At 45.1% G+C, this 23,124-nt stretch overlaps 1 pseudogene; it reads right to left on the bottom strand.

The window, feature by feature from the left end:
• LOC115176482 (activating signal cointegrator 1 complex subunit 3-like) overlaps window positions 1-23,124 on the bottom strand; it is a 114,227-nt pseudogene that overhangs the window by 53,137 nt on the left and 37,966 nt on the right.

Raw genomic sequence — 23,124 nt, 5'->3', positions numbered from 1 at the left:
TATCTTCAACTAATTCATATCCATTCTGTCAAACCAGGCCACGAGGCACCATTTTCAACCCACTACATAATCTCTCCTCTGTATTTGTGGATTTACAAAGCATGAAAAGTGATATGATTTGTATATTTATACATTTCCCCATATAAATAGGAGGGAAGATTAGAGGCACATCAATCTTGGTCCGGCCCCAAGGAATAAAGGAAAGGTTAGTAGATTTATCACCCTGCCTCATGTTGCTGTACTGTTCTGCTCTCTCTCTCTCTCTCTCTCTCTCTCTCTCTCTCTCTCTCTCTCTCTCTCTCTCTCTCTCTCTCTCTCTCTCTCTCTCTCTCTCTGCTGGGGGAGATTTAAATACGGAGAGACATACAGTCTGACTAAACGTTGTCCTCTGAGGACTGCTGCAGATACACCCCTGTGTACTCTCCATGCACACACACCATTAACTAAGAGAGTGTGCGCGCACAACACATGCATGCACACACGGCACACACAAAAAGACACACACACACACAGTGAAAATGCGGTAAATGCCGTAGCCCCAGTGGTACAGTAGTTGTGTGAAGTGGAGAGGAGATGAGTGGCTTTCAGAAATCACTGAGGGAGCAGCAGGCCAACCCTGACACTGGTTTGTGTGTGTGTGTGTGTGTGTGTGTGTGTGTGTGTGTGTGTGTGTGTGTGAGCGCGTGGCTGTCTATTGATCCCTGTCCTGTGTGATTGATTCTATTCATCCTGAGCCCATGGCTACAGTCAATCATGACCAGCAGGTTCTGACCAGCAGGTTCTGATCATATGCTCCTCTACTCCTCCGCCTGGACAAGAAATAGTGAGTCTGGTTGGGTCCAACTGGACTAAAGCATGGGCCAAGCTACACACCACTGACTGTCTGTCTACATCTATAGGTGTATGTCTCTCGGGCCGCCTCGGTCTTTAACCAGAAGTCTACTCCACAGTCTACAGGTTAAACATCAGTACTGTCCTCCTCAAGCACATTCAACACCTGAGCTGTTCTCATTCACAGTATATATAGAAGGCAGTCAAACACCCAGTAGATAAAACACTTAGACAAAATATGCTGAGTGACTGAGAGCTCCACTTCACTTCCCTAGCCTGTTAATTGGCCTGTATCTGAGTGCTCTAAAGTTTGTTCATGGTATCTACGGGGGCAGAGCAGGACTCTGACTCTCACACACATCCTTCCTCTTTGTTTACAGCTCTCCCCCGAGGAACCCGCTCTAAAGAGGTGCCTGACCTCAATTTCTCTCACTTTCCTCTCCTTTAAATCTCATGAATAAATGCTCATAAATAACGGTGTTTGTCTGAGGAGAGGAGAGCCAGCCCAGGAGCGCACAGCCACTTTACAGTACACACAGTAACTTTAGTACCCACTCCAGTAGACTGGAGTGTACGGTTACAGTAACTTTAGTACCCACTCCAATAGACTGGGGTCTACTGTTACCGCAACTTTAGTATCCACTCCAGTAGACTGGAGTCTACAGTTACAGTAACTTTAGTAGACTGGAGTCTACTGTTACCGCAACTTTAGTAGACACTCCAGTAGACTGGAGTCTACAGTTACAGTAACTTTAGTAGACTGGAGTCTACAGTTACAGTAACGTTAGTAGACACTCCAGTAGACTGGACTCCACAGTTACAGTATCTTTAGTAGACACTCCAGTAGACTGGACTCCACAGTTACAGTATCTTTAGTAGACACTACAGTAGACTGGAGTCTACAGTTACAGTAACTTTAGTAGACACTCCAGTAGACTAGAGTCTACAGTTACAGTAACTTTAGTAGACTGGAGTCTACTGTTACCGCAACTTTAGTAGACACTCCAGTAGACTGGAGTCTACAGTTACAGTAACTTTAGTAGACTGGAGTCTACTGTTACCGCAACTTTAGTAGACACTCCAGTAGACTGGAGTCTACAGTTACAGTAACTTTAGTAGACTGGAGTCCATAGTTACAGTATCTTTAGTAGACACTCCAGTAGACTGGAGTCTACAGTTACAGTATCTTTAGTAGACACTCCAGTAGACTGGAGTCTACAGTTACAGTAACTTTAGTAGACACTCCAGTAGACTGGAGTCTACAGTTACAGTAACTTTAGTAGACACTCCAGTAGACTGGAGTCCATAGTTCCAGTAACTTTAGTAGACACTCCAGTAGACTGGAGTCCATAGTTCCAGTAACTTTAGTAGACACTCCAGTAGACTGGAGTCTACAGTTACAGTAACTTTAGTAGACTGGAGTCTACAGTTACAGTAACGTTAGTAGACACTCCAGTAGACTGGAGTCTACAGTTACAGTAACTTTAGTAGACTGGAGTCTACAGTTACAGTAACTTTAGTAGACTGGAGTCCATAGTTACAGTATCTTTAGTAGACACTCCAGTAGACTGGAGTCTACAGTTACAGTATCTTTAGTAGACACTCCAGTAGACTGGAGTCTACAGTTACAGTAACTTTAGGAGACACTCCAGTAGACTGGAGTCTACAGTTACAGTAACTTTAGTAGACACTCCAGTAGACTGGAGTCTACAGTTACAGTAACTTTAGTAGACACTCCAGTAGACTGGAGTCCATAGTTCCAGTAACTTTAGTAGACACTCCAGTAGACTGGAGTCCATAGTTCCAGTAACTTTAGTAGACACTCCAGTAGACTGGAGTCCATAGTCACAGTAACTTTAGTAGACACTCCAGTAGACTGGAGTCTACAGTTACAGTAACTTTAGTAGATACTCCAGAAGACTGGAGTCTATAGTTACAGTAACTTTAATAGACACTCCAGTAGACTGGAGTCCAGAGTTACAGTAACTTTGGTACACTCCAGTAGACTAGAGTCTACAGTTACAGTAACTTTAGTAGACTGGAGTCTACTGTTACCGCAACTTTAGTAGACACTCCAGTAGACTGGAGTCTACAGTTACAGTAACTTTAGTAGACTGGAGTCTACTGTTACCGCAACTTTAGTAGACACTCCAGTAGACTGGAGTCTACAGTTACAGTAACTTTAGTAGACTGGAGTCCATAGTTACAGTATCTTTAGTAGACACTCCAGTAGACTGGAGTCTACAGTTACAGTATCTTTAGTAGACACTCCAGTAGACTGGAGTCTACAGTTACAGTAACTTTAGTAGACACTCCAGTAGACTGGAGTCTACAGTTACAGTAACTTTAGTAGACACTCCAGTAGACTGGAGTCCATAGTTCCAGTAACTTTAGTAGACACTCCAGTAGACTGGAGTCCATAGTTCCAGTAACTTTAGTAGACACTCCAGTAGACTGGAGTCTACAGTTACAGTAACTTTAGTAGACTGGAGTCTACAGTTACAGTAACGTTAGTAGACACTCCAGTAGACTGGAGTCTACAGTTACAGTAACTTTAGTAGACTGGAGTCTACAGTTACAGTAACTTTAGTAGACTGGAGTCCATAGTTACAGTATCTTTAGTAGACACTCCAGTAGACTGGAGTCTACAGTTACAGTATCTTTAGTAGACACTCCAGTAGACTGGAGTCTACAGTTACAGTAACTTTAGGAGACACTCCAGTAGACTGGAGTCTACAGTTACAGTAACTTTAGTAGACACTCCAGTAGACTGGAGTCTACAGTTACAGTAACTTTAGTAGACACTCCAGTAGACTGGAGTCCATAGTTCCAGTAACTTTAGTAGACACTCCAGTAGACTGGAGTCCATAGTTCCAGTAACTTTAGTAGACACTCCAGTAGACTGGAGTCCATAGTCACAGTAACTTTAGTAGACACTCCAGTAGACTGGAGTCTACTGTTACAGTAACTTTAGTAGACTGGAGTCTACAGTTACAGTAACATTAGTAGACACTCCAGTAGACTGGAGTCCATAGTTACAGTATCTTTAGTAGACACTCCAGTAGACTGGAGTCTACAGTTACAGTAACTTTAGTAGATACTCCAGAAGACTGGAGTCTATAGTTACAGTAACTTTAATAGACACTCCAGTAGACTGGAGTCCAGAGTTACAGTAACTTTGGTACACTCAAATACTGTATCATGATAGATAGGGGTAGGAGTAACAGTCTCCAGCTTAGCTACTGTATTGGTGTACTGAATTGAGTCAACACTGTCTAGAAGAATAGTGATTAGTGTTCAGGTAAAGTAACATAAATTCACCTTTATCTAACGTGAACTCATGTAAGCTTCTTAACCCTGGCACACTGTACCTGTGCACAATGTAAAGACTCAGATGGTCCTGACAGTCCCTGTAGCCAACAATATCTCACGTCTACTCCTAACCAGTAGTTACTCCTAACCAACGTCTACTCCTAACCAGTAGTTACTCCTAACCAGTAGTTACTCCTAACCCACGCCTACTCCTAACCAGTAGTTACTCTTAACCAGTAGTTACTCTTAACCAGTAGTTACTCCTAACCCACGTCCACACCTAACCAGTAGTTACTCTTAACCAGTAGTTACTCTTAACCAGTAGTTACTCCTAACCAGTAGTTACTCCTAACCCACGTCTACTCCTAACCAGTAGTTACTCTTAACCAGTAGTTACTCTTAACCAGTAGTTACTCCTAACCCACGTCTACTCCTGACCAGTAGTTACTCTTAACCAGTAGTTACTCTTAACCAGTAGTTACTCCTAACCCACGTCTACACCTAACCAGTAGTTACTTTTAACCAGTAGTTACTCCTAACCCACGTCTACTCCTAACCAGTAGTTACTCCTAACCCATGTCTACGCCTAACCAGTAGTTACTCCTAACCCACGTCTACACCTAACCAGTAGTTACTTTTAACCAGTAGTTACTCCTAACCCATGTCTACTCCTAACCAGTAATTACTCCTAACCCATGTCTACGCCTAACCAGTAGTTACTCCTAACCCAGATGTGCTCCTCACCTGAACCAGAAATAAACCAACATTTACATTACATTTAACATTTTAGTCATTTAGCAGATGCTCTTATCCAGAGGGACTTACAGTAGTGAATACATACATTTCATTTCATGCATATTATTATTATTTTTTTGTACTGGCCCCCCGTGGGAATCGAACCCACAACCCTGGCGTTGCATCAACGTATGTTCCTTACTGATTTCTCACACTGGCCATAGTCAGGTCCATTGTCTGGCTGCAGTCCATAGTTACAGTAACTTTAGTACACACTCCAGTAGACTGGAGTCCATAGAAAGCCATCATGGCTTTCCAAGAAGCTAGCCCGGGTAGTGCTCCTGTGCTACCACCGAAGCCCACTCCTGGGCTACAATATCCGGACCCATTCTACTGCCGGTACGGGGCACGGAACCCCGGCAATCCTCTACGACTGGAATACCGACATAATCTGCCCGAGGATTCCAACAGTCCCCTCAGGCGCAACGTCCGCTGAAGGCCCATTCTGCTATCCGCGGCCTGCTAGCTACCTAGAGCTACTTGGAACCCGACTAATCCATGACTGGTCTATCGACGTCACTGCACAATGAGGCAAAAACAGACTTACCTCCATCGTGACGTCCCCCAAAGGCCCTTCTGCTAACTTGCTAGCCCCGGTCTGCTAACTGCTAGCTTGCTTGCCCCGGTCTGCTAACTGCTAGCTTGCCCCGGTCTGCTAACTGCTTGCTTGCTAACCCGGTCTGCTAACTGCTTGCTTGCTAACCCGGTCTGCTAACTGCTAGCTTGCTAGCCCCATTCTGCTAACTGCTAGCTTGTTTAGCCCCTGGCCTACTAACTGCTAGCTTGTTAGCACCGGCCTGCTAACTGAATGAATCACCGTGTCCCCAGCCAGCCCAACCACTCACTGGACCCATATGTTCACTTGGCTACGCATGCCTCTCTCTAATATCAATATGCCTCATCCATTACTGTCCTGGTTAGTGATTACTATCTTATTTCACTGTAGAGCCTCTAGCCCTGCTCAATATGCCTTAACCAACCATGTTGTTCCACTTCCTACATATGCGATGACATCACCTGGTTAAAACGTCTCTAGAGACTATATCTCTCTCATCATTACTCAATGCCTAGGTTTACCTCCAATGTGCTCACATCCTACCTTACCTTTGTCTGTACACTATGCCTTGAATCTTTGCTATCGTGCCTAGAAACCTGCTCCTTTTACTCTCTGTTCCGAACGTGCTAGACGGCCAGTTCGTATAGCCTTTAGCCGTACCCTTATCCTCGTTCTCCTCTGTTCCTCTGGTGATGTAGAGGTTAATCCAGGTCCTGCCGTGACTAGCTCCACTCAAACTCCCCAGGTGCTCTCGTTTGTTGACTTCTGTAACCGTAAAAGCCTTGGTTTCATGCATGTCAACATCAGAAGCCTACTCCCTAAGTTTGTTTAACTCACTGCTTTAGCACACTCTGCCAACCCGGATGTCTTAGCCGCGTCGGAATCCTGGCTTAGGAAAACCACCAAAAACCCTGAAATCTCCATCCCTAACTATAACATTTTCCGCCAAGATAGAACTGCCAAAGGGGGCGGTGTTGCATTCTACTGCAGAGATAGCCTGCAGAGTTCTGTATTACTATCCACGTCCGTACCCAAACAACTCAAGCTTCTACTTCTAAAAATTCCCCTTTCCAGAAACAAGTCTCTCACTGTTGCCGCTTGCTATAGACCACCCTCTGCCCCAGCTGTGCCCTCGACACCATATGTGAATTGATTGCCCCCCATCTATCTTCTGAGCTAGTGCTACTAGGTGACCTAAACTGGGACATGCTTAATTAACACCCCGGCCATCCTACAATCTAAGCTTGATGCCCTCAATCTCACACAAATGATCAATGAACCTACCAGGTACAACCCCAAATCCGTAAACACGGGAACCCTCATAGATATCATCCAAACTAACTCGCCCTCCAAATACACCTCTGCTGTTTTCAATCAAGATCTCAGCAATCACTGCCTCATTGCCTGCATTTGTAATGGGTCTGCGACCAAACAACATTTACATTTAGCAGACGCTCTTAACCAGAGCAACTTACAAATTGGCGCATTCACCTTATGATATCCAGTGGAACAACCACTTTACAATAGTACATCTATATCTTTTTTTAAATATTTTTATTCATTTTGGGGGGGGTTAGAAGGATTACTTTATCCTATCACAGGTATTCCTTAAAGAGGTGGGGTTTCAGGTGTCTCTGGAAGGTGGTGATTGACTCCGCTGTCCTGGCGTCGTGAAGGAGCTTGTTCCACCATTGGGGTGCCAGAGCAGCGAACAGTTTTGACTGGGCTGAGCGGGAACTGTGCTTCCGCAGAGGTAGGGGGGCCAGCAGGCCAGAGGTGGATGAACGCAGTGCCCTTCTTTGGGTGTAGGGACTGATCAGAGCCTGAAGGTACGGAGGTGCCGTTCCCCTCACAGCTCCATAGGCAAGCACCATGGTCTTGTAGCAGATGCGAGCTTCAACTGGAAGCCAGTGGAGTGTGCGGAGGAGCGGGGTGACGTGAGAGAACTTGGGAAGGTTGAACACCAGACGGGCTGCGGCGTTCTGGATGAGTTGTAGTGGTTTCATGGCACAGGCAGGGAGCCCAGCCAACAGCGAGTTGCAGTAATCCAGACGGGAGATGACAAGTGCCTGGATTAGGACTTGCACCGCTTCCTGTGTAAGGCAGGGTCGTACTCTGCGAATGTTGTAGAGCATGAACCTACAGGATCGGGTCACCGCCTTGATGTTAGCAGAGAACTACAGGGTGTTGTCCAGGGTCACGCCAAGGCTCTTAGCACTCTGGGAGGAGGACACAATGGAGTTGTCAACCGTGATGGCGAGATCATGGAACGGGCAGTCCTTCCCCGGGAGGAAGAGCAGCTCCGTCTTGCCGAGGTTCAGCTTGAGGTGGTGATCCGTCATCCACACTGATATGTCTGCCAGACATGCAGAGATGCGATTCGCCACCTGGTTATCAGAAGGGGGAAAGGAGAAGATTAATTGCATGTCGTCTGCGTAGCAATGATAGGAGAGACCATGTGAGGATATGACAGAGCCAAGTGACTTGGTGTATAGCAAGAATAGGAAAGGCCTAGAACTGAGCCCTGGGGGACACCAGAGGTGAGAGCACGTGGTGCGGAGACAGATTCTCGCCATGTCACCTGGTAGGAGCGACCTGTCAGGTAGGACACAATCCAAGAGTGAGCTGCGCCGGAGATGCCCAACTTGGAGAGGGTGGAGAGAAGGATCTGATGGTTCACAGTATCAAAGGCAGCAGATAGGTCTAGAAGGATGAGAGCAGAGGAGAGATAGTTAGCTTTAGCAGTGCGGAGAGCCTCTGTGACACAGACAAGAGCAGTCTCAGTTGAATGACCAGTCTTGAAACCACCCCTCATCACTGTCAAACGCTCCCTAAAACACTTCTGCGAGCAGGCCTTTCTAATCGACCTGGCCGGGGTATCCTGGAATGACATTGACCTCATCCTGTCAGTAGATGATGCCTGGTTATTCTTTAAAAGTGCCTTCCTCACCATCTTAAATAAGCATGCCCCATTCAAAAAATGTTGAACTAGGAATAGATATAGTCCTTGGTTCACTCCAGACCTGTCTGCCCTTGACCAGCACAAAAACATCCTGTGGCGTTCTGCATTAGCATCGATTAGCCCCCGTGATATGCAACTTTTTAGGGAAGTTAGGAACAAATATACACAGGCAGTTAGGAAAGCTAAGGCTAGCTTTTTCAAACAGAAATTTGCATCCTGTAGTACAAACTCAAAAAAGTTCTGGGACACTGTAAAGTCCATGGAGAATAAGAGCACCTCCTCCCAGCTGCCCACTGCTCTGAGGCTAGGAAACACTGTTACCACCGATAAATCCACTATAATTGAGAATTTGAATAAGCATTTCTCTACGGCTGGCCATGCTTTCCACCTGGCTACCCTTACCCCGGTCAACTGCCCGGCACCCTCCACAGCAACCCGCCAAAGCCCCCACCATTTCTCCTTCACCCAAATCCAGATAGCTGATGTTCTGAAAGAGCTGCAAAATCTGGACCCCTACAAATCAGCCGGGCTAGACAATCTGGACCCTCTCTTTCTAAAATTATTTTTTGAAATTGTTGCAACCCCTATCACTAGCCTGTTCAACCTCTCTTTCGTATCATCTGAGATTCCCAACGATTGGAAAGCTGCCGCAGTCATCCCCCTCTTCAAAGGTGGGGACACTCTAGACCCAAACTGCTACAGACCTATATCTATCCTACCCTGTCTTTCTAAGGTTTTCGAAAGCCAAGTTAACAAACAGATTACCGACCATTTCGAATCCCACCGGACCTTCTCCGCTATGCTATCCGGTTTCAGAGCTGGTCATGGGTGCACCTCAGCACGCTCAAGGTCCTAAACGACATCATGACTGCCATCGATAAGAGACATTCCTGTGCAGCCGTATTCATCAACCTAGCCAAGGCTTTCTACTTTGTCAATCACCACATTCTTACTGGCAGACTCGACAGCCTTGGTTTCTCAAATGATTGCCTCGCCTGGTTTACCAACTACTTCTCTGATAGAGTTCAGTGTGTCAAATCGGAGGGCCTGTTGTCCGGATCTCTGGCAGTCTCTATGGGGGTGCCACAGGGTTCAATTCTAGGGTGAACTCTCTTCTCTGTGTACATCAATGATGTCGCTCTTGCTTCTGGTGATTCTCTGATCCACTTCTACGCAGACGACACCATTCTGTTGTCATGTCTTTGGCTATGCCGGATTAAGTGATATGACATGCTAACTTATAAAATGATTTCTCTGTAATTAATATTACCTGATTAAGCTAATCATGTAAATGTAATTAACGAGAAAGTCGGGGCACCACGGAAGAACGTTTATAGAGCCGTTATCTTCCGAATAAACTCTTAAAATACTTAGTAATATTTTACATCGATAGCAGTCAATATTAACCCTTATCTTATTTTCAGTCTCATAATGAAAGTTGTAAATTCTTGGCTATCTTCACGAACCCTGGCTAACAAGTTGAATCAGCAATACAAAATTGGGTTTAATTATTTATTTACTAAATACCTAAACTAATCACACAGAATTACAAATACACAGAATACAAACGATGTCATACAGAAAACGTCCCGGTGGACGGAACCTGGTTACACAAAGGAAAGGGGGTTGGGCTTGAATGAAAGAGCAGGAAGACTTAGGAACCACAAACAGCAGCTATGCTATCGTAAATACATTATCTTATGCATTCTAAATTACCGCCCATTTGGAAAAGGAAAATGCAATAAATATTTACTCTGAGCTGCGCTTCGGTAGATTGGTCGTAGATGCTGGCCGGGTTGGCCAACAGATCTTCCTGTACTCGGAACAATGTCTCTGGTGGTAAATTGGATATACGTGGTGGTATCTTCGTCTGTTTGTTAGACTGGATCCGTCGTCCGTCCTTTCCTAGCCCACGTCTTCAGCGGCCGCTGCTAACTCAACGGCTAGGAAGTATCACTTCTGTAGTGAATAAGCTCAAAGTTCATACCAGTTCATACCATAGCTCACGCCGAGGTTGGCTTAGTTCTGTCCTTGACATGTGTGTCCTTCTAACGTAGAGGCTGCAGACCTCCCGTACTGGAACAACCTGGTTATCTTTTCGTCAAAGGCTTATATAGTGGAGAGGGGGGAAGGATGCGTTTCATCGTTTATAACCCCTCCTCTTCACAGGGGTGGGCCACTGATCAAGCAGGGCACTTTCCTTATGAAAACCCAAATCTCTCATTTGGAAGCTAAAATTACATTTAATCTCCTAACAAACAATTTCAATATCAAACATTTCAATTGCATAACAATTCCATGTGACTCTGATAACTAGAGGGTGTATACTTTCCCAGGTACCGTTTATGTCGTCCTGTCATCAGTCATAATGTCACAGATAACAATGAACTGACATCCATACTCATTACGTTATCAAGCATATTTCCAACTGGTTTTATTACCAAAATATGGTTCCTTTCCCCATTTGTTTGATGTTCCCAGACTCTCTATATTTAACAGGACAGCAGTCCTTCAGTAGGGTCAGTAAGAGAGGGGAAGGGAAAAAGGTATTTATGGGGGGGGTCATAAACCTTACCCACAAGCCAACGTCATGACACTGTATACTTCTGGCCGTCCAGCATCACTACTCTAGACGGCTCTGACTTAGAATACGTGGAAAACTACAAATACCTAGGTGTCTAGTTAGACTGTAAACTCTCCTTCCAGACTCACATTAAGCATCTCCAATCCAAAATTAAATCTAGAATTGGCTTCCTATATCGCAACAAAGCATCCTTCACTCATGCTGCCAAACATACCCTCGTAAAACTGACCATCCTACCGATCCTCGTCTTCGGCGATGTCATCTATAAAATAGCCTCCAACACTCTACTCAACAAATTGGATGCAGTCTATCACAGTGGCATCTGTTTTGTCACCAAAGCCCCATACACTACCCACCACTGCGACCTGTACGCTCTCGTTGGTTGGCCCTCGCTTCATACTTGTTGCCAAACCCACTGGCTACAGGTTATCTACAAGTCTCTGCTAGGTAAAGCCCCGCCTTATCTCAGCTCACTGGTCACCATAGCAGCACCCACCCGTAGCACGCGCTCCAGCAGGTATATCTCACTGGTCACCCCCAAAGCCAATTTCTCCTTTGGTCACCTTTCTTTCCAGTTCTCTGCTGCCAATGACTGGAACGAACTGCAAAAAATCACTGAAGCTGGAGACTCATATCTCCCTCACTAGCTCTAAGCACCAGCTGTCAGTGCAGCTCACAGATCACTGCACCTGTACATAGCCCATCTGTAAACAGCCCATCTATCTACCTATCTCATCCCCATACAGTATTTATTTATTTATCTTGCTGCTTTGCATCCCAGTATCTCTACTTGCACATTCATCTCCTGCACAGCTACCATTCCAGTGTTTAATTGCTAAATGGTTATTACTTCGCCACCATGGCCTATTTATTGCCTTAACTCCCTTATCTTACCTCATTTGCACTCACTGTATATAGACTTTTTGTTTTATTTTTTCTACTGTATTATTGACTATGTTTTGTTTATTCCATATGTAAATCAAATCAAATCAAATGTATTTATATAGCCCTTCTTACATCAGCTGATATCTCAAAGTGCTGTACAGAAACCCAGCCTAAAACACCAAACAACAAGCAATGCAGGTGTGGAAGCACGGTGGCTAGGAAAAACTCCCTAGAAAGGCCAAAACCTAGGAAGAAACCTAGAGAGGAACCAGGCTATGAGGGGTGGCCAGTCCTCTTCTGGCTGTGCCGGGTGGAGATTATAACAGCACATGGCCTAGATGTACAAATGTTCATAAATGACCAGCATTGTCAAATAATAATAATCATAGTAGTTGTCGAGGGTGCAACAAGTCAGTAACACAAGAGTAAGTGTCAGTTGGCTTTTTCATAGCCGATCTTTGAGAGTATCTCTACCGCTCCTGCTGTCTCTAGAGAGTTGAAAACAGCAGGTCTGGGACAGGTAGCACGTCCGGTGAATAGGTCAGGGTTCCAGCAGGTCTGGGACAACAGGTCTGGGACAGGTAGCACGTCCGGTGAACAGGTCAGGGTTCCATAGCTGCAGGCAGAACAGTTGGAACTGGTGTAACTCTGTGTTGTTGTATGTGTCGAATTGCTATGCTTTATCTTGGCCAGGTCGTAGTTGTAAATGAGAACTTGCTCTCAACTAGCCTACCTGGTTAAATAAAGGTAAAATAAAAAATAGCTACAGTAACTTTAGTACACTCAAACACTATCATGATAGATAGCGGAAGGAGTAACAGTCTCCAGCTTAGCTACTGTATTGGTTGGTGTACTGAATTGAGTCAACACTGTCTAGAAGAATAGTGATTAGTATGTTCCTTACTGATTTCTCACACTGGCCGTAGTCAGGTAAATGGTCTGGCTGGAAGAAGGAAGACTCTCCACGGTTCTTAGCCATCTCGATCAGCCCCATGGCTGTCCTTACCATGGCATTACGAGCATGGACAAACACCATCACCTGGGTCACACAGAGAACAGAGACACGGATCAGTCTGGGTCAAAGGGAAAAACACAGAGGACGGAGAGAGGTCAGTCTTGAGCATAGACAAACACCATCACCTGGAATGGAGACGCAGAGTACACAGACACAGGTCAGTCTGGGGTCAAAGGTCAAAACACACAGAGGTAGAGGTCAGCCCATACTGTTCGCTACAACATTCCTCTTTCATCTAATAGCACTACTGTACAGTGCTGTTCCTTGCCACACTAAAGCTCCATTGTGACTGCAGATACTTCTCCTCTCCTGCTGTATTGTATGATAACAACAGAAGGTCATGGTGCCATTTTAATCCTTTGTTAAAGGACAGAGAAGGGCTGTAATTTTCCTATTACACTCAGACTGCCCTTGTAAAACAGTCAATACCACAGACAAAACAATCAATAACAGAAATACAAGACAGTTATGAGATGGAGGCAAAGGACTCTCTCTTCCTCTCTCCCTCTCCCCCTCGCTCCCTCCCTCCCTCCCTCCCTCGCTGCCTCCCCCCCAACACTATAAAGGGACAAGAGAGAGGAGTGAGGGAGGGAGAGAGAGAATATGAGAGACAGTGGGAGGGGAGATATGAAAGGGAGAGATAGCATGTTAATATCCATGTGTGTGTGTGTCTATGTGTAAGTGTGTGGGTACAGGCCTGAAGGCTGTGTGTTTCCTCAGAACAGATAATGAGCCACCATTGAATCCTGTTCTGCTGCAGAGCTCAGAAGTGTCATCCCCTTCTCTGTCACTGTTCTCGGTCTAACCCCTCACTGCTGAGCTGGCACAGTTACACCCCTACTACGTGCGCGTGTGCGCGCACACACACACACACACACACACACACACACACACACACACACACACACACACACACACACACACACACACACACACACACACACACACACACACACACACACACACACACACAGGGCTGTTCCTGTTATGGAATTTTGGATAACAATTAATTGTCATGGAAATGGTCACGTTGTCAATTTTTGTAGATTTTGTTTTTGCACATGTAATGTATCATAATGCCACTGCACCCACCCATCAGTTTACCCAACATTATTTTTTACCACTACGTCACTGCCAAACATTCACTGGACACACACACACACACACACACACACACACACACACACACACACACACACACACACACACACACACACACACACACACACACACACACACAAACACACACACACAGAGAGAGAGAGAAATAGATTTCTCTCCCTCTGTCTAATTTCACATTTCACGCATAGGATCAATGTCAACCCATTGGTGCAGTGTGTGTGTGTGTGTGTGTGTGTGTGTGTGTGTGTGTGTAGGGCGGAGATAATCACAGTGGACAATTACAGCCAATAACCGTTAACTAAAAATAAGAATTGTCATAATCATCATATTACATTCATTTTCGGGCAGGGGGGAATCAAATGTATTTTCCAATAACTACAGTTTGTCCAATAGCAGCAGTCAAATGAGTTTGTGAGACAGGAGAGTCACCAAATCCGTGCTGTATATGTTGTAGCACATTTTACATGATGCATTATGATGCATTACAAGCTCAAACATTTTGAAATGTCAGCTTGAAACTTCTCTTCAAGTCTAATGTGTCACCATTCAGCCATGTTGAAGGCAGCAGCAGCAGCAGCAGCAGCAGGGCCGAGCTGGATAGTTTCATCTCCTCAGCACAGTGACTTAAGAAATTACAGAATGTCTGGGGTTTGGAAATGACTTGCGGCTGCAACGCCAGATGAAGTGAAACATTCTCTTAATGTGATGCTGTACATCACACGCCACACACGGCGCACACACCCACCCACACCCACAATGTGATATGTCGATGTGATATCACTAAATAGTCTATTCTATTAATTAGCCTAAAGTTAAACCTCTTTTTCTGCAGGGTTACCTATACTAAGCAGGGGTTAGCACAGATTGAGCAGCATAGCCTAGCCTGGCATCTCTTCCATCCCCTCGCTGTGGACCCATAGAGACCACTGCAGCAAACTGTTATTTATTGAAGCTGTTTTATCAGTGCAGAGCTGTGAGGAGGGAAGAGTCCACGGTAACCGCTGGTTTGAGAGCTTATTAAAGTTCCGTCTGCCGGGCTGAAACCCCAGCACAGGAGGGCCAGGGGGCTTCATCCAGACAATTCCATCTATCACCCTCCCAGATTAAATTAATATATGTCACAGCCACTTCTGACAATTTAATATGGAGCCTAGACAGATGCTCCCTATTGGAGAGTTTTGGCTTCAGGGCTGTGACCCACAGACAGAAAGATGACATCACATCTAGACTCACCTACTGTGAGACTGAAAACAAAAACCACACATAATACATTGTGCACAAACCACACGTAATACATTATGCACAAACCACACATAATACATTATGTACAAACCACACATAATACATTATGCACAAACCACACATAATACATTATGCACAAACCACACATGATACATTATGCACAAACCACACATAATACATTATGCACAAACCACACATAATACATTGTGCACAAACCACACATAATACATTATGCACAAACCACACATAATACATTGTCCACAAACCACACATAATACATTATGCACAAACCACACATAATACATTGTGCACAAACCACACATAATACATTATGCACAAACCACACATAATACATCATGCACAAACCACACATAATACATTGTGCCCAAACCACATTTTCCAATTCAGATACCAGAACCTGGTACAGTATTTCAGATCCTTTTAAAAACCTTTACTGACTGCAGGCAAACTGTGTGTTGATTCATTTACTTGTGCACTGTGTGTGTTTGAGTGAGACAATGTGTGCGCTCGTGGTGTGCCTAAGTGTGAGTACGTGTTGTGCACATAGATGTGTGGGTGTATGTTAAGGGGATACAGACAGAACCAGCAGGCTGGACTGGGAACTCAACACACAGTGCAGATGGGGCTGAGTGGAAACAGATGAATCCACAACTCTGGAAGCTGGGGGAGTGAGTCTGGTGGAGTAAAGCTGGGGGAGTGAGTCTGGTGGAGTAAAGCTGGGGAGGTGAGTGGTGGAGTAAAGCTGGGGGAGTGAGTCTGGTGGAGTAAAGCTGGGGGAGTGAGTCTGGTGGAGTAAAGCTGGGGGAGTGAGTCTGGTGGAGTAAAGCTGGGGGAGTGATTCAGAGGAGTTGGGTTAAATGCAGAAGACACATTTCGGGTTGAATGCATTCAGTTGTGCAGCTGACTAAGTATCCCCTTTCCCTACGTTTAACCAGGTCAAATGATTCAGAGAAACGTGGTAAAACAAACCTCCTGGCCCTGCTAAAGACACATGAGTTCTGGCAGTATGGTCAGCTTGATGTGTGTTAGCAGTGTGTGTGTGTGTGTGTGTGTGTGTGTGTGTGTGGTCACCTTGTTGGTGGTCTTGATGCCTACGAAGCTCTGTCCGAGGGGCACGGGTCTGAAGTGGCTGTCGAAGTAGAAGAGACCGATGTAGGGGCTGACGTGGAGGAAGGAGGCCACGTCCAGGTAGTTGGGCAGCGTGGCTGACAGACCCAGGATACGGATCATACTCTAGGGCGACTCCACCTGGAATAAACCCACACCAAGGTCAAAGGTCACAGCATAATGAAATACTCTGAATGGACATCTTACCGCAACGTCCCACAACGTCCCACACTGATGACATCACAATCCGAAAGTGATTTCAGTAGGTGATTTGGATCAAACCTGGATGCAAGAAGCATACACTTTAGAGCAAGAAAGACAGTGTAGGTGTGTCTGTGTGTGTGGGAGAGAAAGTGAGGGAGAGAGAGAACGGATAGATGCAGACAGAGAGCAGCGAGGGAGAGAGAACAGATAGATGCAGACAGAGAGCAGCGAGGGAGAGAGAACAGATAGATACAGACAAAGAGCGGCGAGGGACAGAGAACAGATAGATGCAGACTGAGAGCAGCGAAGAAGAGAGAGAACAGACAGATGCAGACAGAGAGCAGCGAGGGAGAGAGAGAGTGTGAGAGGCCAATCTCCTTGCCTCCTGTGGTGAGTGTGACAGGGAAGATTGGCAAGGCTTTTAATGTGATGCAGTACCCGTCTATACCCACTATCAAGATAGGGCCCAGCCAATCCCTGGCAGCCGATAGCCCTGGCCCAGATCAGCCTAACACACACACAGCACTGTATCAGCCCAGCGGTACAAAGCGGTCCATACTGTAGATACACATTACGTTCATTAACAGTGCCCCAGTCAGCCTGGTTGAGTGGATAGTGGGCTTCTTATGCACACCATTTCTCCATTACTCTCACTGTTAATGGGCTCTAGAGGGCGGCTGCTTTCCCTGAACTTTGTCCCAGATAGTCTATTCAATGTTTCAGCAATACCAACACATTACATTATCAGCATTAGTTAATTATACAGTATTCCACACTTCTGCATCTATGATACTTTACCAAAGAGCCATCCAAACGAATGCCTCCAGTGATGAACGGTGATGCAGGTAATAACCTAAGTTTATCTATGGAGCAACACAAAGTCTGGCGTTAGTCTCCCCGACGACGAGAGAAAATTCTAATCAAGTAAACCAAAACTTTGACAAGCAAAACATCACGTGATAACTGCTTCAGTTATCATCCTATATTTACATAAAGAGAAAGGAGGAAAATAAAACATCCTTTAGAGCCTCGACTTAATTTAGAGGCAGGGATTTCCATATTCATGAGGTTAAAAGATGTGAACTTAAGCTCCCCGTTCCTCCTGTGTCAGGAGCACCAGCCGTGGCTCCTCCAGCCGTGGTTCCTCCAGCCGTGGCTCCTCCAGCCGTGGCTCCTCCAGCCGTGGCTCCTCCAGCCGTGGCTCCACCAGCCGTGGCTCCTCCAGCCGTGGTTCCTCCAGCCGTGGTTCCACCAGCCGTGGTTCCTCCAGCCGTGGTTCCTCCAGCCGTGGCTCCTCCAGCAGAAAACACTTATCAATTAGGCTAGCCTGTCAGGTGTAGCGGTAATTGGACAGGAGGGATGTGTATGTGTGTGTGTGAGAGAGTTTGTTGGGTGTGTGTGTGTGTGTGTGTGAGAGAGTGTGTGTGTGTGTGTGTGTGGGTGTGTGTGTTTGTAGTTAGGGTTGGGGGTATCTGCGCAATGGGTTTGGGGTCCTTCAACTCCTGGTGTATTGTGGGTAGGAATGGAGGCTAAGTATGTCAACTTCTCAAAATAAAATGACTGAACATCTTTGGGAGGGAGAAAGAGTGAACCATAAATACTCCGGTTTCTTATGTGTCTATATTTGTGGGTTTGGTTGAGAAAGAATAAGATATGGTGGATTTCTCTACTGGGGCCTGAACCCAATGGTTTATAGGTCTATCTAAGCTTGTCATTTCTCAATAAAGATACACACCATCAACCTTCCTCACCGTCTCACTGAAGCACATATCATTCTGAAGTCTGGTTGTTCCATGTACTCCTGTGTACTCTGGATCAAAGTTACCACAACTTTGATGGTTAACCAAAATATTGATATGATCATATATAAGATATGATTTGTGGGTTATGACTGTGGCTGAGACCTGAAGACTTGTAGAGCAACCACAGACCACAGCTTTAGGCTTTCTGGACCCCCACAGACTTCCCTGGAAGGCTCTACAACAGAGCCCAGTGTCTGCAGTGCTGTCTGTGCTCTGACTGACTTGTCTCTTCTTGGAAACCAGAGAACTAAAGACCCTGTCCTTCTCCTTCGAGAACTCGTGTTGTTTCCTCTCTACCTCGTCATATTTATTGATGATTGTGACTCCTTTTTGTACTTCCAGAGGCGACAGTCTTGCTTACTGTGCGCCAATCAATAATTCACAGTGTCTTAAAGACACCTTCCAATGTGCTGTTGAATGTTGGCTCCAGTACGGCACAACACCTTAATTACAAACGCTGGCTGGAGATACACAGGAAAGACATTTCTGCTGTGCTACTCAGGACGGTTGGATCCATCTTGGATTTTATGTGCAAAAAAAACAACTAAAAACACTGCCTCTGAAGCACCTGCATAGGCCGAATGAACAGCCATAATGCATTATAAGACATGTTATATGCCTTCATAAGAGCCCAAGGCTCCTTGACAAATACTAGTTAAAGTGTTATAAGCATTTCTAACACCCTAGACAAATGCGAAGAGACAGACAGACAAAGAGGCTGCAGTGTGCGGTCTAGGAGAGCCTCTAGGTAGGGGTGTGGCCTCACAGGACGCTCCCTCAGCCCTTCTCCAGCGATAGCAGCTAGAGCTGCACATGAATAGGCTGTGAATGGAGTCAACAGCGGTCAGAAGTACAGACTGCTTTTCAATTACCTGACGGTTAACCTTACCCACCCAGAGGTCCCCGACGTCACGGCACACTAAAATAAATAAATAAATAAAAAGCAGCACTATATCCTTTCAGTATCCTTCCCTCTCAGTCTCTCCCCTGTCTGATCGGTCTCTTTCTCCATTTTGTTCTCAACACTCCTCTCTTTCATTTCCAACTTTTATATCTGTCATCAATATTTTAACATTCATATTGGTATATCGATGTGTGTGTGTGTGTGTGTATGTCTGCCAATGGAAAAAAAATTATCATTCCAATCCCTCTTGTCACCTAGGAGACCGTGAAAATTCCTACCATGCATCTCTCTATCCCCCCTCCATTTATTCATTTCCTCCTTGGCTGGGATTGACACCTGACGCTAGCTCATCACAATGGTACACGGTTGCGGGACACTCCGGAACGATGGCTCCCATTTCCCAGACTGTCTACATTTGCATAATCACTCTAATATCCTAAACGGCCGGGCTGATTCCTGCACAGGACGCTGTCAATCATCATAAGAGTGAATCAGGCATCCCACTCAGATACAGAAACACACAGCACAGGCAGCACAGCCCACAGACAGACAGGCTAACTAAAGCTACATCACTGACTCTGACTGAGGTAAACACACAGCACTGGCAGCACAGCCCACAGACAGACAGGCTAACTAAAGCTAAATCACTGACTCTGACTGAGGTAAACACACAGCACAGGCAGCACAGCCCACAGACAGACAGGCTAACTAAAGCTAAATCACTGACTCTGACTGAGGTAAACACACAGCACAGGCAGCACAGCCCACAGACAGACAGGCTAACTAAAGCTAAATCACTGACTCTGACTGAGGTAAACACACAGCACAGGCAGCACAGCCCACAGACAGACAGGCTAACTAAAGCTAAATCACTGACTCTGACTGAGGTAAACACACAGCACAGGCAGCACAGCCCACAGACAGACAGGCTAACTAAAGCTAAATCACTGACTCTGACTGAGGTAAACACACAGCACTGGCAGTACAGCCCACAGACAGACAGGCTAACTAAAGCTAAATCACTGACTCTGACTGAGGTAAACACACAGCACTGGCAGCACAGCCCACAGACAGACAGGCTAACTAAAGCTAAATCACTGACTCTGACTGAGGTAAACACACAGCACTGGCAGCACAGCCCACAGACAGACAGGCTAACTAAAGCTAAATTACTGACTCTGACTGAGGTAAACACACAGCACTGGCAGCACAGCCCACAGACAGACAGGCTAACTAAAGCTAAATTACTGACTCTGACTGAGGTAAACACAGCTCCACAAACAAAGACTAGACAAAACCCTTACAATTTTTAACAATGACATAAACCTGACATGGTTGAATGAGAATGACGGTGTTATACTAATAATAATATGAATGTCCTTGTGCATAATGTTCACCATGATGAGGAGACCCTGGTGTAATGATAGAGGGAGGGACTGACCTGGGCTGACCGCCAGGCTAGTGTGGTGAGAGGGGACAGTGGGACAGGGTAGGATAAGGGCTGGGACCAGGGCTCTAAAGTGCGACCATTTTGGTCGCATATGCTCTAAAATATTTTCCTGTGTGACCTGGAATTTTATTTGGGGGCACCAGTGTAATCACCCAGAATAATTGTTATGATTAGGCTTCGCTGTACCGCTGCCTCCGAGTGCCATTACTCACCAGCCCAGAGAGCAAATCAAGTGCACCTATAGGCCTACAGCTGGCCAATCGGATGGCTCAGATCACCGTGTCTGCAGTTTCCTTGATGCACAGCAAAATTGATACTGTGAGACTTTAAAACCATGACTAGAGAGCAAAGAGCTGCTGCTTTTATGAGTGAGTTCACGTTTACAGTTTTATTCAGCACTGTAACCACTTTTTATTGAACACTTTTATACGCCATTAAATGAGCTTCTCCCTTCTTCCACTGGCATTTCAAACAGCACGGCAGCTGCAATGAATGAGTAGCAATGTGTATCGAAATGCTTGCATTGTTATTATTAGTGGCTTGTGTCTATTTTTATATGGAGGAATATTTCACTTTCACTGGTCATAGGAGTAACATGAATTTGAGCATGAGACTCGAGTTTCATCATCAGCTGGAAGACGTTCCCTTTTTGGTCAGTCAGTCTCAGCGGAGGGAGGGAGAGCAGAGGGATGGTGAGAGGCGGACCCTCTGCTGCGCTCTCTCTCCCCCCACTGAAACTGACCATCAGATGAAGGCACCATCAGTCCAGTGAAAAAAAAAAAAACTTTATTAAAATGTATGCTCACTCAGCTGGGCCTCACAAGTAATACAACAACTGATCTATTACCGGTGTGATCATAAACCATACATTTTGAGATATAATTTAAATCATCTGAGAAGAACAACATTGGCAGGGCAATTCAAGCATAGCCAATATGCAGTGATAATGTATTGGGCTTATAGCCTACTGCACAAACCTCATTGCTACAGAACTGCTTTTAATAGGTTATTGTTGGATAGGTTTACGTTTAAGTAATGTTAAAAATATATATTTACATTTACATTTAAGTCATTTAGCAGACGCTCTTATCCAGAGCGACTTACAAATTGGTGCATTCACCTTATGATATCCAGTGGAACAACCACTTTACAATAGTGCATCTAAATCATATATATAATCATTTAAAATAAACAATGTCTTTAAAGGGTTATAGTTTCTAGCCACAGAATGTGCTTCAAAAGTAGATATGATTCATATATCTCCAATATAGGCTTTATCTCAAGCAATTAAAAAAGTAACTTTTCTGGTGCTCCTGCATTTTATTTTGTGCTATTAACTTTTTAAAGTTGGGAGCACCAGTGCTCGTCCAAGATGAGAAGCTTTACAATCTGGGACAGGGCCACGACCCCAACGCTCTTCCTGGTCACCATGTCCCACTTCTCAGGGGTGGTCACCAGCATCTGGAAAACAGATGGACACACACCGTCAGTGACAGACAGATGAACACATACAGAGTTGATTTGAAAGTCGATCCAAAAGGAACTGTTCAGCCCCATATACTCAAAATCCATGACATACTTAGGAATAGGAGGTTTCATGACCATCAGAACAGGGTACTATGTTATAACTAGGGGACAGAGTTCTTCATTACCATCAGAACAGGGTACTATGTTATAACTAGGGGACAGAGTTCTTAATGACCATCAGAACAGGGTACTATGTTATAACTAGGGGACAGAATTCTTCATTACCATCAGAACAGGGTACTATGTTATAACTAGGGGACAGAGTTCTTAATGACCATCAGAACAGGGTACTATGTTATAACTAGGGGACAGAGTTCTTAATGACCATCAGAACAGTGTACTATGTTATAACTAGGGGACAGAGTTCTTAATGACCATCAGAACAGGGTACTATGTTATAACTAGGGGACAGAATTCTTCATTACCATCAGAACAGGGTACTATGTTATAACTAGGGGACAGAGTTCTTCATTACCATCAGAACAGGGTACTATGTTATAACTAGGGGACAGAGTTCTTCATTAACATCAGAACAGGGTACTATGTTATAACTAGGGGACAGAGTTCTTCATTACCATCAGAACAGGGTACTATGTTATAACTAGGGGACAGAGTTCTTCATGACCATCAGAACAGGGTACTATGTTATAACTAGGGGACAGAATTCTTCATTACCATCAGAACAGGGTACTATGTTATAACTAGGGGACATAATTCTTCATTACCATCAGAACAGGGTACTATGTTATAACTAGGGGACAGAATTCTTCATTACCATCAGAACAGGGTGCTATGTTATAACTAG

Source organism: Salmo trutta, chromosome 37 (assembly GCF_901001165.1).
Source record: "Salmo trutta chromosome 37, fSalTru1.1, whole genome shotgun sequence".
NCBI classification, from domain to species: domain Eukaryota; kingdom Metazoa; phylum Chordata; class Actinopteri; order Salmoniformes; family Salmonidae; genus Salmo; species Salmo trutta.
Note: the sequence above shows the minus strand (reverse complement) of the source record. Positions and strands in the feature narration are given on the sequence as shown.